General features: G+C 36.8%; 1 protein-coding gene across 1 annotated transcript in view; it reads right to left on the bottom strand.

The window, feature by feature from the left end:
- Positions 1-856: 856 nt before the first annotated feature.
- Positions 857-16,564, bottom strand: part of THOC3 (THO complex subunit 3) — a 71,261-nt gene continuing 55,553 nt past the window's right edge. The window contains exons 6-7 of the transcript XR_001626432.2: positions 5,567-5,645; positions 857-2,811 (exon numbers count right to left, since the gene is read on the bottom strand). The gene's annotated coding sequence lies outside the window, so the exon portion shown is untranslated. The remainder of the gene's footprint in view (positions 2,812-5,566; positions 5,646-16,564) is intronic.

A 16,564-nucleotide genomic window follows, 5' to 3' on the forward strand; every position in this document is an offset into this window, starting at 1 on the left:
TGTAATGAATGTTTTTTCATTGATAGCTTGAATCAAATCATTAATAAATATGATAAATACCACAGGGCCAAGTGCAAATCCTAGGGTACTCTACTAGAAACTTCCTCCTAAGTTGACTATTTTAAGGTTCATTCATCCAACCAGCTCTGATCTCACTTTAAAATACTATCACCTGACCCACATTTGTCTATACTTTCCACATGAATTGCATGAGAGATTTTGTCAAATACCTTTTTATAATTGGGATCAATTATATTTACCACATTTCTCTGACCTATCAATCTAGAAATTATTTTAAAAATGAAATTAAATTAAATTTGTCTAGAATGACCTGTCTTTGATGTAGCCATATTAGCTCTCTGTGATCACCACATCTTTTTCTAGATGTTCACTATCTCTTTGATGTTAATATATTCTCCCTAGAATCAAAGTCAATATTCATTGCCTATTAGTCACAGACCTCATTCTCTTCTGTTTTTTTTAAATCAGAGCAATTGTCCTTCACCTCTACTGTTCTCTACTCTCATATGTCATTGACAGTGCCTCAACAATCAAATCTGATGGTTTCTTCAATAAAGCACTGGTGCCTAAGGCAATTAAGTTCCCAGTTATTATCTCTGTTTCAATTCCCTATTTTTACTTTGTCTTTTCCAGCCTCGAAATTATTATCTTTGGCAGAGTAAAAAAGAAACAAAGTTAAGAGTTGAGTAGTTCTGCCTTCTCTTCCTCATCCATTATCCCTATCCCATTAAATGCCAAATGCACATTGGCATTTTATTTGATGACTATTTTATGGAAAACTAATACAAGGCAAGTGCTCACACAGAGGTCAGAAAAAAAAACAATACAAAAACACTAAAGATCTCTTTGTTATTTATTGTGAAACTTGGGAGACACTGGCACAGGACCATCCAGTATGCTGCCCACGTCAAAGAAAAGAACTGTGCTCTGGGGGTAAAGCAGAATTGCAGTAGCTCAAAAGAAACATGAGATGTGCAAATTTAGATACATCTATCTCCATCCCAAATGTTCATATGGACTACTTGTGCCCAATCTGTGTTAGAGCCTTCCAAGCCCATAATGGTCTGATCAACCACAGTCAGACACAATGTAAACTGACCATGACATAGTGATATCATTTTGGTCAACCATAACCATAACCATACCATACCTATCTTCTCTAAAAAAATTGTCCTGTCCTTATTCAATTCTCCTTTTTTCTCTTGTATCTAATGCATTTTCAGAGATCCTCAGATGGCATCTCTCCATGTGGAGAGATTGAGGGACCTGGAAGTCAAGGAGAGGCTATGGAGTTTTTCTATCTGTAACTGGTCTGTTCTGCTAATAATGCAGTTATAAATAACCTATTTCAACTATCTGTGTAGATAAAACTGGGAGTATCTTCAAAGGCTGTCCGCTTTGGGCTAGACCATTTAGCCATTTTCTCTTTGGCTATGCTCATGAAGTACCTTTTATCTCCTTTACTTAGGGCATCCAATGAGAGACAATACTGGAAGAGAGAGGCCTTGGAGCCTTGTCCCTTTTGAGGCTATATAACCCCACAAAATGGACATCAGTCCTTGGCCTCGACCTTTGTTCTTTTTCCATTCTAGGTGAAGGAAAGTTTTGAAAGTTGAGTTTTGAAAGGTTAAGACAATGCTCAATGTCCCAGAATTCCAGTGTTTGGACTTAGTCAGTCCAGCCTCTATGCCCCAAAGAACGAGTGACCTTCAGGAGTGACCTGTGAGACACAGTCCATTGGAAGCCGAGTTGACGACTCATTCTGCAATCATGCCACATCTGGACATAAACTTAGTAGGACTAATGTTAGTAAGGAACTAAGTTAAGGGTGTGACCCTGAGGTTTTGGGAGGAAATATTTCTACATTTGTTCTTGCTATAACTTCAATGTAAATAGATGTTAATTGGTTAAATGGAACTAGAGTGCTAGTCATTGGCACCTAACAATTCAGAGAACACAGACAGTAATAGCTCAAGCAATAATAGAGAAGATACTTCAAATCCCTCAGGATACCCTAGGATATAGGCTAGTAGGCCTGATTCTGGGAGAATGGTTCAGGGTATCCTCACTACACTAATGTAATTGGTTTTCTTTGGGTGTTTTCAGAATTTTACTCCTAAGAGTATTCCATTCTTCAGGGGAAGCCTTTCCCTATAGAATTTTAGGCCATAGGACTTCCTTTTACCTTTCTCTGAAAACTTTGAAATCTGTATTCCCAAAATCTAAGGTGTTTAATAGACTATAGCTGCTTTTCCTGCCCTCTTTTATATTCTAAGATATAGTGCTCAAAGTTCCCCAGTTCTCCTTTAGCAACCAATTTCTTCCTGTTGGCCAGAATCATATCCAGAATAGCAATTCCTTCCTGTTATTTCCTCTGTCTTTTGAAGGATTGAATTATTAAGGCAAGTCAAAAAAATCAGTTGACTTTGGACAGAAAAGGAGCTACAGCAGATATCTAGGTAACTAAAATCAATCCCCTATCCCCACTCTGTCATAATGATGTGACAGACTTGTGATCTTTTTCCCAAACTCTTCATCTATTTACTCTTTCTGACCAAATAATCTATTGTACACTCCCGTTTATATTTCTCTCCTCAATGATCTTTACTCAAATGTTCTCACTATGTTTCTACTCCCTGTGGTCCTAGTTGTCTTCTCATGCATACACAATCCTGGCTTCTCTTCTGGTCGTATTACCATGGGAACAGGAGATGCAGGAAGTCACTACAGCAGCTGAGTAAAAAATTTTACCCAGTTTCCAAATGTTGAATGCTGAATTTCAGAGGACTTCTGTAAAGGAGAGGAACCACAAGGGATGGTAAGACAAGAGAGGTGATATATTTGAGGCAAGCACTTTGTTGATAAAAACAAAAGACAGTCTTAGAGTCCCAGACACAACAATGGCTAGAGCCTCAGTGGTGTGAACCAGTCAAGGTTAGCCACTAATGGTAGTTGAGAACAATGGAGTGGAGTAGTAAGCCACCCACACCAGGGTCCCTAACACCTTCCTTTTCCTTTCTCCATCCCTGGGGGGTTGAATTATTGTTGTCATTCCTTTCCAATCATGTCTGACTCTTTGTGATCCCATTTGGGATTTTCTTAGCAAAAATACTGGAGTGGTTTATCATTTCCTTTTCCAGCTCATTTTCCAGACTAGGAAACTGAGGCAAGGAAAGCTAAGTGATCACATAGTACAGGATCACATAGTAAGGGTGTGAGGCCAGATTTAAATTCAGGAAGATTTTTCCTGCTTCAGGACCAGCACTCTATGCATTAAGATTCCTATAACCTTCAGTTAATTATCTAAACATTCATGTACTATTTTTCCTTCCTCCCAGAGACAGGGTAACAAAGAGGAGAAAGAAATCCTATTTTGTTCTTTCTCACCAGAAGCACCAGGCAGCCAGTATTCCAAATGAACTATTCATCAATTAATTTCTGTTATTTCTTTACTTTTGTAGGGTCTGTTTACCCAGAGCTAATCAATCCACAGTATTGTTCCTAGACCTTCACTCCTTTCTCAGTGCCATTTATTTGTTCTCTCTGTGATTTCCCCTCAACCTATCTCTATGATGGCAAATTGGGGTTTCTCCAGAGAGAAAATGGCTGCTACATTGTATATTCTCAGGAATGGGTGAATATTCCTAATTATATTATTACTCATGAGCCCCTTACTAGTGTATTTTTTAACTAATAAACCATCCATTAATGCCCAATTAACATTAACCAAAATATATGTCTAAAATTCAAAGCAAACACACATAATATTTACATAACATTTCACTCATAAAACTAGATCACACTCTCCTGCCAGAGCATTTAGTAGTGCCTGTGGGGAAAATAAACACTTGTAAGTCCCAAAGTAGTAGGGTACATATATAAGGAATATATGTGTCCAGGGAAACACAGCTCTGTAGCTATAGACTTTCATGTTCTCTTTATGTCTTAGAAATCATTCACAAAAGTTCCTTGATCAGTGTAGCTTCTGTGTTGAACAAATGCTTCCACTGCTAAACTGAGGATCCTTGCTGATAGAATGATCCCTTGCTAGGTACAGCATCTCAGCTGGATGAGTTAATCTACTGTACTGGTTTTCTGATAATTTGTTTCTATCCTGTTTCTTTGCTCTGCTTGACTTGATCCTCAAAAGCAACTATAGTATCCATCACTTTCAGCTTCAGGCTTAGATAATACCCTCAAGTTGAAGTACTGTTGTGCTCTTTTAGGAAAAAGCAGAGACCCTTATCTTAATACTGGAAAAAGCCTCTCCAACTCTGCTTCTTTTGCAGTATTTTTCTTCTCCACCTCTTAACAACAACAGATGGTAAACCAGAGAAATATCTTCTGTTATCTCTTTTTTTTTTCACTTCTCAGCAACAAGTAGCAGTAGATAATAAAATATATCCTATCCACTCCTCAGCAGCAGTTGTCAGGAGAAAGCATTGTATAACCTCTCCATTCCTGCTCATTTTATATGTGTGTGTATACATACACATACATACATGTATACAAAGAAAAACTATATCAAACACATACATCTAAAGATATATATAGACTGGAACAACCTCCAGGAAGTAATGCTGAGCAAAAGGAGCAGAACCAGGAGAACAATGTAGACAGAGACTGATACACTGTGGTACAATCGAACATAATGGACTTCTCCATTAGTATCAATGCAATATCCCTGAACAATCTGCAGGGATCTATGAGAAAAAAACACTATCCACATGCAGAGGAAAAACTGTGGGAGTAAAAACACCAAAGAAAAACAACTGCTTGACTACAGGAGCCAAGTATGATTGGGGATATAATTGGGGATGTAGAATCTAAATGAACATCCTAATGCAAATACCAACAACATGGAAATGGGTTTGGATCAAGGACACATGTGTTACCAAGTGGAATCGAGTGTCAGCTATGGGAGGGAGGGAAGGGAGGAAAAGAAAATAATTTTTTTATCCAAGAAATAATGTTTGAAATTGACTAAATAAAAATAATGTTTAAAAAAAGTAAAGATATATATAAAGAAAAAAACCTTGCTTATTACTCATACTTTATACATTTATGTATTGACATCTGAGACCATGGATTTTATTGCTATATTATTTCTTCAATTTTGTCTTCAGTGAATTACCAGGTATGGATATTTCTATTGTATTTCCTTCATTGTATATAAGACTGATGCATCTAAATGAATAGATATTTCTAGACAACTTTATCCCTCTCCCTTCTTTCTCACTTTAAAGTTCTTTTGATTAAATTTGCAAGACGTTAGATAATGCATTTTCACCTGCTCTTGTTGAATGCTTTCCATCTCTGACCAAGAATTCATATTATTATAGTTCATATTCTTACATTTTAATCCATAGCCCAGAATTTTAAATCCAATTGTCAGGTACCATTTCTAAACCAGCTGTTTAGTTTCCACATCTGCCTTTCCTGAAGCCCTTGCTTTTAATGGTCAGCAGTGATGGAAATGCTTTCTATGCTCTCTCTAAAGTCTTCAATTTTTTGTCAGACTCTAACTGCTTAATTTTCAGCTTACCTGAATCGCCAGAAGTAGGTAGTAGTCACAAAATTTAAAAAGTCTTGGGTGGTCTTCTATCATGTCCTGAATGCATGCCCTAGAAAAACAAAAATCACTCTTTTGTTAATCTTAGGTGGACAAATAACTGCCTTTTAGTACCCTCCTCAGAAAGAAGTCACCAGTCATAATTGGTTTCAACTACTTGTTTCTTCTTCCTCTGATCCTTACTGGATATTATGTTTTCTCATGATATCTATAGATTGACATAATTTTTCCCTGAAGTACAAATTGTTGCTTCTTTCTCATAAGGATAGAATTTCATATGCATTACTCAACTATAAGTAGTTAACAGTCCCTTTTCCCTATTCTTTTTCCCCTTCAAATTTCCCTTTTTATTATCGTAGACATTTCTTTTTTTTCTGTCACATTCTTCTACCTTTTAAGTGCTTGATGAAATTCTCCTGATGAAGATGAAATTGACTTTTATGAACCTTCTTTACCTTGAAGAATTTTCTTCCGGACTTCCGGTTAAGATGGCGGCTTAGAGAAAGCTGAAGTTCAGATCTCCGGAAAACCCTTCCCGACCGATCTCAAACTAGAAGCTCCTAAGGCGCCGAAATTCAAAACGATCAACAGCACAGACCCTGGGAACCCTCCTCCTGGACCTGGACCCGGTTCAAAAGGTACGGCTCCCCTTAAAAGCCAGAACCCGAGATCCCTCGGACCTCAGGGGTAGGAGCGCAGAGTCCAAGGCTCCCGGAAGCGGCAGCCACGCTGGGCTCAGAGAGCAGGGTCTGAGGAACAACAACCCTCAGGGTCTTCTACCCAAGTCCCAGTCCGGGTGAAAGTTACTGCCTGGGGCCTCCGCTGCAAAGAGCTGGTCGGTCCGGGGGGAAAGTTACTGCCTGGGGCCTCCGCTGCAGAGAGCTGGTCAAAACAACAGCAACCCTCAGGGCGGGCAAGACAGCCTCACGGGCTGGATCCTGCTATCCAAGTCTCAGTGAAAGTCTGTGCTCTCGGAGCTTGGGGAAGCGGCAGCCCATCCCCCCGCAGGCCGACGAAACAGCCTCACGGCCAGCGATTCTGAAGGCAACTTCCGGAAATCGAGCCAGGGGGAGAGTGTGGCCTCGTGGTCCGACCCTTCCATTCCAGTTCCAGTGAGGCATATTCAGTTTAACCCAGGGAACGCTCATAGAACCAACATCTGCCCAGGACTAAAGCCTCTGATCACCAGACAAAGACAAGAAAAGCCAATCCTCCACGTTCAGAGATGACAAACTCCACAGAAGCACCGAAGCCCCAAAATACCAAGAAAAATAAGAAGAAAGGGGCGACTCTGGACACATTCTATGGAGCCAAAATACAAAATACAGAGCAGATAGAAGAAGATATACAAGAAAATTCTCCAAAATCCTCCAAAGGAAATAGAAACTCTCCACAAACCCATGAAGAATTTGAATCAGAAAGGACCAAAAAGATGGAAGCCCTCTGGGAGGAAAAGTGGGAAATGATGCAAAAGAAATTCACGCATCTACAAAACCAGTTTGACCAAACTGTAAAAGAAAACCAGGCTTTAAAGCAAGAACTAATAAAGCAAAGCCAAAACACCAAGAAATTAGAAGAGAACATAAAATATCTCACCGACAAGGTGATAGATCTGGAAAACAGGGGGAGAAGAGAAAATTTAAGAATAATTGGACTCCCAGAAAAGCCAGAAATAAACACCAAACTGGACATGGTGATACAAGATATAATCAAAGAAAATTGCCCAGAGATTCTAGAACAAGGGGGCAATACATCCACTGACAGAGCTCACAGAACACCTTCTACACTAAACCCCCAAAAGACAACTCCCAGGAATGTAATTGCCAAATTCCAAAGCTATCAAACAAAAGAAAAAATCCTACAGGAAGCCAGAAAAAGACAATTTAGATATAAAGGAATGCCAATCAGGGTCACACAAGACCTTGCAAGTTCTACTCTGAATGATCGTAAGGCATGGAACATGATCTTCAGAAAGGCCAGAGAGCTGGGTCTCCAACCAAGAATCAGCTACCCAGCAAAACTGACTATATACTTCCAAGGGAAAGTATGGGCATTCAACAAAATAGAAGACTTCCAACTTTTTGCAAAGAAGAATTTTCTTCCATTAAAAAAAAAGATTTATTTAGATTTTTATATTATATTCATCTCCTTATACAAGAACTACAACTGAGTACATAACACCATACATCCATAGTTCTCAACCTCTCTACCCAGAAGATAATGTGTTTCAACAAAACTGTTCATTGCATTTGCTCTAAATTTCATTTTTTTAAAACCATTTTCATTTATATTATTTTAATCATATATAGTGTTCTCCTGATTTTGCTTATGTTGTTCTGGATCAGTTCACACAAGTTTTCCCATGTTTCTCTGAAGCTTTTGACACTATTGATTACCTTCTCCTCCTTGTCAATATTCTTACTAGTTTTTTGGGACACCACTGTCTCCTAGTTATCCTCCTACCTAACTTTTCCTTCTCAATCTCCTTTGCTGGATTCAGCTCTTTAACCTTAGGTGTCCAACAGGGTTCTATGCTGAAGCCTGTTTTGTTCTCTTTCTTGTCTGCTTCACTTGGTGATTTTATCAGCTCCCATGGATTTAATTATCATCTCTATACTAATGATTCTAAAATCTACCTATCCTGTCCTAACCTCTCTGCTTGACTTCCAATCTCACACCTCCAACTGCCTTTCAGACATCTTGAACCAGATGTTCAGTAGATATATTAAACTTAACATCTTCAAAACATTCTCTTTCTGCCTAAACACTCCCCACCTCCTACTTTCCTTATTACTGGAGAGAGCAATATTTTCCTCCCAGTCCCTCAGGCTCACAATCTAAGAATCAACTCTTCATTATCTCTTACCTCCTATATCTAATCTATTGCCAAGACCTATCAATACATCTTGACTACACATTCTCTCCCCTGACTGCCACCATTCTATATCAGGCCTTCATCATCTCATATGGGGAATATTGAAATAGTCTGTTCATGTCTGCCTCAAGTTCCTCCCCATTGCAATCCATCCTCCATTCAGCCACCAAAAAGATTTTCTTAAAACTCAGCTCTATGTGATCTCTCCACTCAATAAACTTCCACCTTTCTATGGCACATTCTCTTCAATCTAGTGATACTGGCCTCATGGCCACTCCATGAACAAGATACTCCATCTCCAAGATACTCCATCTCAACACTTGGGGTATTATCTCTAGCTGTCCCCCAGGCTTAGCATACTCTTCCTTCTCCACTCTGACAACTGATCACTCTGGTTTCCTTCAAGTTGCAGCTAAAATCTCATCTTCTATAGGAAACCTATCCCTCTTAATTCTAGTGCCTTTTCTCTCTTGTTGATTTCCTATTTAACTATTTATATTATTAGTTTGTTTGCTTATTGTCCTTCATGTTAGATTGTGAGCTCCTTAAGGATTGTCTTTGGCCACTTTTTGTATTCCCAGTGCTTAGTCACTCAGTGCCTGGCATGTAGTAAGTGCTTAATAAACGTTTATTCACTAACTGGTTGAATGAAATCCTCATATTTCCTTATAGAGCAAAAATATTCCATTATACCTAATAAATCAAAATTTATTCAATCATTCTCCTATTTCTGGGTATAGACTTGCTTCTAGTTTTTTGCTACCACAAAAAGCACTCTGTTAATACTTTGATATATATGAAATCTTTCTATCATTGACCATCTTGGAATATGTGCCTAGTAGAAACTGCTAGATCAAAGGGCATGAATAGCTTAGTTACTTTTCTTACATAATTCCAGTTTCTTTCCCATAACAGCAGAACCAATTCTCACTTTTACCAGTAATGTAGCAGCATTCCTATCTTCTCACAGCTGCTTCAATGTTAACTGATTTCATCTTCTATCATCTTGTGTCAATTTGATAAGTGTGGAATAATACCACAGAATTGTTTTCCTTCATATTTTTATACATTCAGAATATTTTTAAATATATGTATATATTACTGTTAGAAAATGCAATTGAAGCATTTTAAATTATTATTGTTAGGTTTTATTCATTTTTTTAGAAAAATTCTATATCATATAACCATTTAACTACTGAAGAATGTCTTTAAGTCTATGTCTATGTCAATTTCCATGTATTTGGATATTAAATTTTTGTCAAAGATGTTTTTATCAAAGACTTCTTTTTCCCACTTAGCAACTCCCCTTCTTAATACTCAATACCTACATTGATTTTATTTTTTTTATTTTTATTGAAGTATTTTTCCATGGTTACATGACTCATGTACTTTCCTTCCCCTTTCCCCTCCCCCCTCCCAGAGCTGACAAGCAATTCCACTGGGTTATACATGTATTATCACTCAATACCTATTTCTATATTAATAATTTTTGTAATAATCTTTTAAAAACCAAAACCCCACATCCACTACCCATATAAACAAGTGCAAAATCAAATGTTTTCCTTCTGTATTTCTATTCCCACAGTTCTTCCTTTGGATATAGATAGCATTCTTTCTCACAAGTCCCTTAGGATTGTCCTGGATCATTGCATTGTTATCAATAGCAAAGTTGATTACATATGATCATCCTACAATGTTTCAGTTTCTGTGTACAATGTTCTCCTGTTCTTTTCATATCATTCTGCATCAGTTCATGGAGATCTTTCCAGCTTGTATGAAAATCAAGCATCTTATCATTCCTTATAGCACAATCGTATTCCATCACCATCATATGCCACAATTTGTTCAGCCATTCCCCAATTGAAGGGCATCCCCTCATTTTCCAATTTTTGGCCACCACAAAGAGCTCAGCTATGAATATTCTTGTACATGTCTTTTTCCTTATTATCTCTTTGGGGTACATACCCAGCAGTAGTATGGCTGGATCAAAGGGCAGGTATTCTTTTAATACCCTTTGAGCCAAATTCCAAATTGCATTCCAGAATGGTTAGATCAATTCACAGCTCCACCAGCAGTATAATAGTGACCCAATTTTGCCATGTCCCCTCCAACATTCATTATTTTCCTTTATTTTCATATTGGTCAATCTGCTAGGTGTGAGGTGGTACCTTAGAATTGTTTTGATTTTTATTTCTCCAATTAGGAGGAATTTAGAACACTTTTTCATGTGATTATTAATAGTTTTGATTTCTTCATCTGAAAATTGCCTATTCATATCCTTTGACTATTTGCCAATTGGGGAATGGCTAGATTCTTGTACATTTGACTTAGTTCCTTATATATTTGGGAAATTAGACCCTTGTCAAAGAGTTTTGATACAAAAAAAAAAAAAACAATTTCCCCAGGTTGTTGCTTCCCTTCTAGTTTTGGTTACATTGGTTTTGTTTCTACAAAACCTTTTAAATTTAATATAATCAAAATTATTCGTTTTACATTTTGTAATGTTCTCTATCTCTTGCTTGGTCTTAAATTCCTTCCTTTCCCATAGATCTGACAGATATACTATTCTATGTTCACCTAATTTATTTATGATTTCACTCTTTATACTTAGGTCATTTACCCATTTTTTATTTATCTTGGTATAGGGTGTAAGACGCCTAAACCTATTTTTTTTCATACTGTTTTCCAATTTTCCCAGCAGTTTTTGTCAAATAGTGAGTTCTTGTTCCAAAAGTTAGGATACTTGCATTGATTTTAAATGAGCAAAAGCTTTTAAAATTTTTCTATAATCAAAATTTATTTAGCATTTTGTAATGTTTTTTATCCCTTAACTTGGTTGTGAATTCTTGCTTTAACCATGGTAGTAAAAGATATTATCTGTCATCTTCTATTTTTTTCCTATGATGTGACTTTTTCTATGTTATTCACTTATGCCTTTATATTGTGATATGCTATAAGACCTCTTTTTCTGCAAATTAGTTTCCTAGTTTCTCCAGTCAATCTTGTCAATGGGGAAGACTTCCCCCAGTATTTTTTGTTCTTTCTTGTGTTTACTGCACAGGGTTCATTTGTTTCTAGTTCTTGTTGATCCAGTCTATTCCACTGATCAACTTCTCTACATTTTAGCCAGTAAAAAATAGTTTTGATTCTATTTCCTTTAAAATAGTTACAGGGGGGCAGCTGGGTGGCTCAGTGGATTGAGAGCCAGGCCTGGAGATGGGAGGTTCTAGGTTCAAATCTGGCCTCAGACACTTCCCAGCTGTGTTACCCTGGGCAAGTCACATGACCCCCATTTCCTAACCCTTACCACTCTTCTGCCTTGGAGCCAAACCAGAGTATTGATTCCAAGATGGAAGGTAAGGGTTTAAAAAAAAATAGTTACAGATCTGATCATGGTAGGACCCTTTATTTTCCATTTTCTTTTAAATTATTTCCCTTAGAATTCTTGACCTTTTGCTCCTTCAAATAAGTTCTATTATTTTGTTTAGTTCAATTAACTGAGCCCCTCAGTAGTTTTATTAATATATTAAATCCATAAATTTAGGTAGTTTTATCATTTTTATTTGTATTTATGTGGTTCAGTTATAAATAATGAATCTTTCATTATTCAAGTCTTCTTTAGTTCTATAAAGAATATTTCATACCTATAACAAACAAGTTGAATTTTTCTTGGTAAAGTTAACTGCCTATTTTTTCCATTTGTAGTTATTTGGAATTAATTATTTTAAATCTTTTTCCCCTTGATTTTTTAGTAATATACAAAAATGCTTATGATTTTGTGCACTTGTTTTGTATCACTGAAATTTTTTTTGCTTTTTTGCTGAAATTAACCATCTTGATAGTTTCTTCACTTATTTTCTGAAGTTTTCTAAACGAGCCATCATATCATCTCCAAATAAGTATAATTTTGCTTCCTCTTTGCCAATGTTTATTCTTTTCCCGATTTTCTTTTTTTTTCTGCTATGGATAATTTTTTTCATACTATATCATATAACAGTGAAGGGAGTGGGCATCTTTACTTCATTCCGAACTAGGAAAGATTCCAGCATTTTTCCACTGAAAATAATGCTAGCTCCTGGCTTTTAAACTGTACTTTTAATCATTTTTTTAACCTTTACCTTCCGTCTTGGAATCCATACTGTGTATTGGTTCCAAGGCAGAAGAGTGGTAAAGGTTAGGCAATGAGGGTCAAGTGACTTGCTCAGGGTCACACAGCTGGGAAGTGGCTGAGGCCAGATTTGAACCTAGGACCTCCTCCTGTCTCTAGGCCTGGCTCTCAATCCACTGAGCCACCCTGTTGCCCCCCATACTTTTAATCATTTTAAGAAGGATCTTTCCAAATCTATTTTTTAAAATTTTTAATAAAAATAAGTGATACTTTCTTAAAATATAAACTTTTCTATGTCTATTAATATAATCAACACCACCAGAGCCTGCTCATAGTTAATGTTATCTACAAATTTGATGAATAGTCCATTTATAGTTTTATCCATCCCATTCTCCCAGCTACCACTAAGCTCCACACCACCTTTGTGCCACCAGTCCTGATCAATAACTGACCCAACTCTTTTACCTAGGCCAAGCCACCACCCCAATTACTGTATATCTATCCCAGGACTAGAGATCCACTGTCCATTGTGACCACTAATCCCAAAATCAAAATTATTGCCATGCCTTCTTTCCCTATTCCCTCTTATAGCTAATGTACCTAAAGTTGTCAAAAAATTATCACCTATACTTCAAGGACACAAATTGAATTCTCTCAGGAATAGGACTTCCTTGGTATGATAATATTCGATCATGAGCAGCTTACAGATATGCAAACCATGGCACAATAAAGATGAAGGGCAGCACACCTTAGAAATGAGATTTCAAAGTCTTCCAACATTATATATAAGTTCCTCCTCAGCTTGGGAGGACTTACCTACTCAGTATCATATCTGGATTCATGATACATCTCTAGATTCTTGCCTATCTGCCCTCCACTCATTGCTTTGTCCCACATGTCTTATAGTTCTGGCCTTGTTTAGTCCTTAGTTTTATGAAAAACATTCTTCCTAAGTTAAATGAAGTGCTTCCTCTTAGCTTAATGTTTAATACTATATTAAATTCTGAATTTTTACCATATTTCTTTGTAAGCAAACTTGGGTTTCTCTCTTTTGGTTCTGTTGGATTCTATCTAGCTGAATTTTCTCTTTTTATTATATTTCTGGTCAACTTTCCTGTGGGATTTCCTAATGTGTTTTATTATCTCTTCATATTTTAAGTTATATTAGATATTAGTATCTCAAGTGCCCAATCAATCAATTCATTAGCATTTATTAAGCTCCTACTTTGTGCCAGGTACCATTCTAAGCACTAATGGAAAAAAGCAAAAAAAAAAATGAAAAAGTCTCTGCCCTCAAAGAATTTATAGGAAGAGACAATGTATAACATATAAATATAAAATAAATGTAAGACAATTTGAGGAGGGAGAACATTAGGAGCTAGGGAATTAAGATAGGCTTCATATAAAAAGTAATGTTTGATCTGAGCCTTTTTTTTTTAACTGTTACCTCCTATTTTGGAATCTATACTAAGTATTGGTTCCAAGGCAGAAGAGCAGTAAAGGCTAGGAAATGAGGGTTAAGTGACTTGCCCAGAGTCACACAGCTAGAAAGTGTCTGAATCCAAATTTGAACCCAGAACCTCATTTTCTAGACGTGGCTCTTAACCCCCTGAGCCACCTTGCTACCCTTGACTTAAGTCTTAAAGGAAACAAAAGATTCTCAAAGATGGAAATGAGTAGAGAATGCATTCCAGGTATATGAGACACCTGTGCGACAACATAGAGACAGCAGATGGAGCATCATATGGGAGGAACAGCACAAAAGACCAGTTTGTCTCAATTCTAACTAGAGTGTGAAAAAGGTAGCAATGTAAAATCAGACTGAAAAGGTAAGTTGAAGCCAGATTGTAGCATGCTTTAAGAGGGGTGTATTTTTTTTCCCTAGAGGCAATTGGGAACTGCTCCAATTTATTTAACAGGAGTTACATCATTAGATTTGCACTTTAGGAATATCACTCGGGCACCTAAGGGGAGGATGGATTGGACAGGTGGAAAGACCTAAGACAAGGAGACTAAGATTAGGAGAACCTGGTTGCATGAACAACCTTGTCTCTAGAGAACCACTGATAAAACATGCTACTCACCTCCTTACAAAGAGATGATAAATGCATGATGCAGAATGAGATATACATTTCTAGCCATGGTCAATAGGGGAATTTAACTATACTTATTTGTAAAGAAAAAGATTTGTTGTTTTGTTTTGTTTTGTTTTTAATTCAAGTAAGGGGGATTTGAAAGAAGAAGGGAATGAGTAATAGTAATATGAAAAAAAAAAAGAATTAAAGGTGGCATCCAAGTGGTTCAGTGGATAGAGCACCACGTCTCGAATCAGGACACTTGGGTTGAAATCTGGCATCAGACACTTTCTAGTAATGACCCATGACCCTAACTGCCTAACCCTTACCACTCTTCTGCCTTGGAACCAATACTTAGAACCGACTCTAAGACAGAAGTTAAAAGTTTTTTTTAAAAACAGAAGAAAAAGGAGTAAAGGTAAGTCATTAAAGCATTTAAAAAAACACAAAGAACAGAAGGAGATTCATAGAGAAACACAAACAAGCTAGACAGCTTTAAAGCTAACATGTTGAATTTATGATACGCTTTTTTTAAAGGTAGAAACAAGCTTCACAGTTTCACATCTAATTCTCTTTTTTTGATCTTTGAATATGGAAATGTTCATGTTAATTGGTGTATGTCAAGTGCAAAAAGCATTTTAATCATTTTCAAAGGAGGTTATTTTAATTGTCCAGGCAATAAGTAATGAGATCCTGAACAAAGGTGGTGACCATTTGAATAGAAAGAATAAAATAGATACAAAAGAGTTTACAGAGATAGAAGTGACAAGATTTGACAATTGAAAGGATATTTGGAGTACAAGAGAGTGAGGGATCAGGAATAAAGCTAAGGTTATAAAACTGAGAAATTGAAATGGTACCCATGCCCTCAAAAGAAACACAAAAGTTTGGAATAAAGGGAGATTTGGAGGGAAAGCTAAGGAATTCCATTTTGGATCTGTTGAGTTTTAATGTCTATGGAACACTCAGTTTGAAATGTCCAGTAGGCAGTTAGTAACATTTCTCCCAGGAAAGAGACAAGGGTTGGATATATTAATCTATGAGTCACTTCACCAAAAATGATAATTAAACCCAATACTGGAAACAGCTGGGTGGCCTAGTGGATAAACTACCAGAGTCAAGGAGACCAATCCTCCTGAGTTCAAACTTGGCCTCAAACACTTACTAGCTATATGACCCTGGACACCTCAGTTAACCACATTTGCCTTTAAAGAAAAATCACTGTTTACCTGGAGATATCTATCAGGTAGGAAGAAGTCCAGGTCTGTAAAACAGGAGAAAAAACATCCATCTGAGAATCATCGGAATCAAAAGAAGAAGGCTAAGAATAAGTCCTTTGAGAGGGAAGGTCCCAAAATTAGGTAACAGGAGAAGAATCAGAAGCTAGTAATGGTCAGTCAAAAATAGAGCCTCCACAGTTAATTCAAACTGAGTTGAAGAAGAAAGAAAAATATTTTGACATGGCCTTGTGTAAGAACTAGAAATTACCCATTGTAGTTGGAAAGAAATTATTTTTACATTGCCTATAGATGTATCATTTTGAACACGATTCCTTCCCAATTCTGGATCCATTTTCTCTTCTATAAAGTGTAAATAACAATACTTGCACTAGACAGAGCTACTTTACAAAACTGTTGTAAAGAAAGTAGCTTTGTTAATAGAATAGCCTTAGAATTCTGGTAAAGTTTCTTCTGAGCCTCAGTTTCCTCATCTGTAAAATATTGATTTATAGGAGTGTCATGAAGACCAAATGAAATATGGGTAAAATTTTTGAAACCACAAAGTCCTTTATGGATGTGCATTATCATCATTATAAATAATAATAATGACAATAAAACTCTGCCATCATTACTCTGGCTTTAGCTTCTTTAGCCACAGGATTCAGGAGCAAATAACACCCTAGAGGCTGTAGA

Source organism: Monodelphis domestica, chromosome 1 (assembly GCF_027887165.1).
Source record: "Monodelphis domestica isolate mMonDom1 chromosome 1, mMonDom1.pri, whole genome shotgun sequence".
NCBI classification, from domain to species: domain Eukaryota; kingdom Metazoa; phylum Chordata; class Mammalia; order Didelphimorphia; family Didelphidae; genus Monodelphis; species Monodelphis domestica.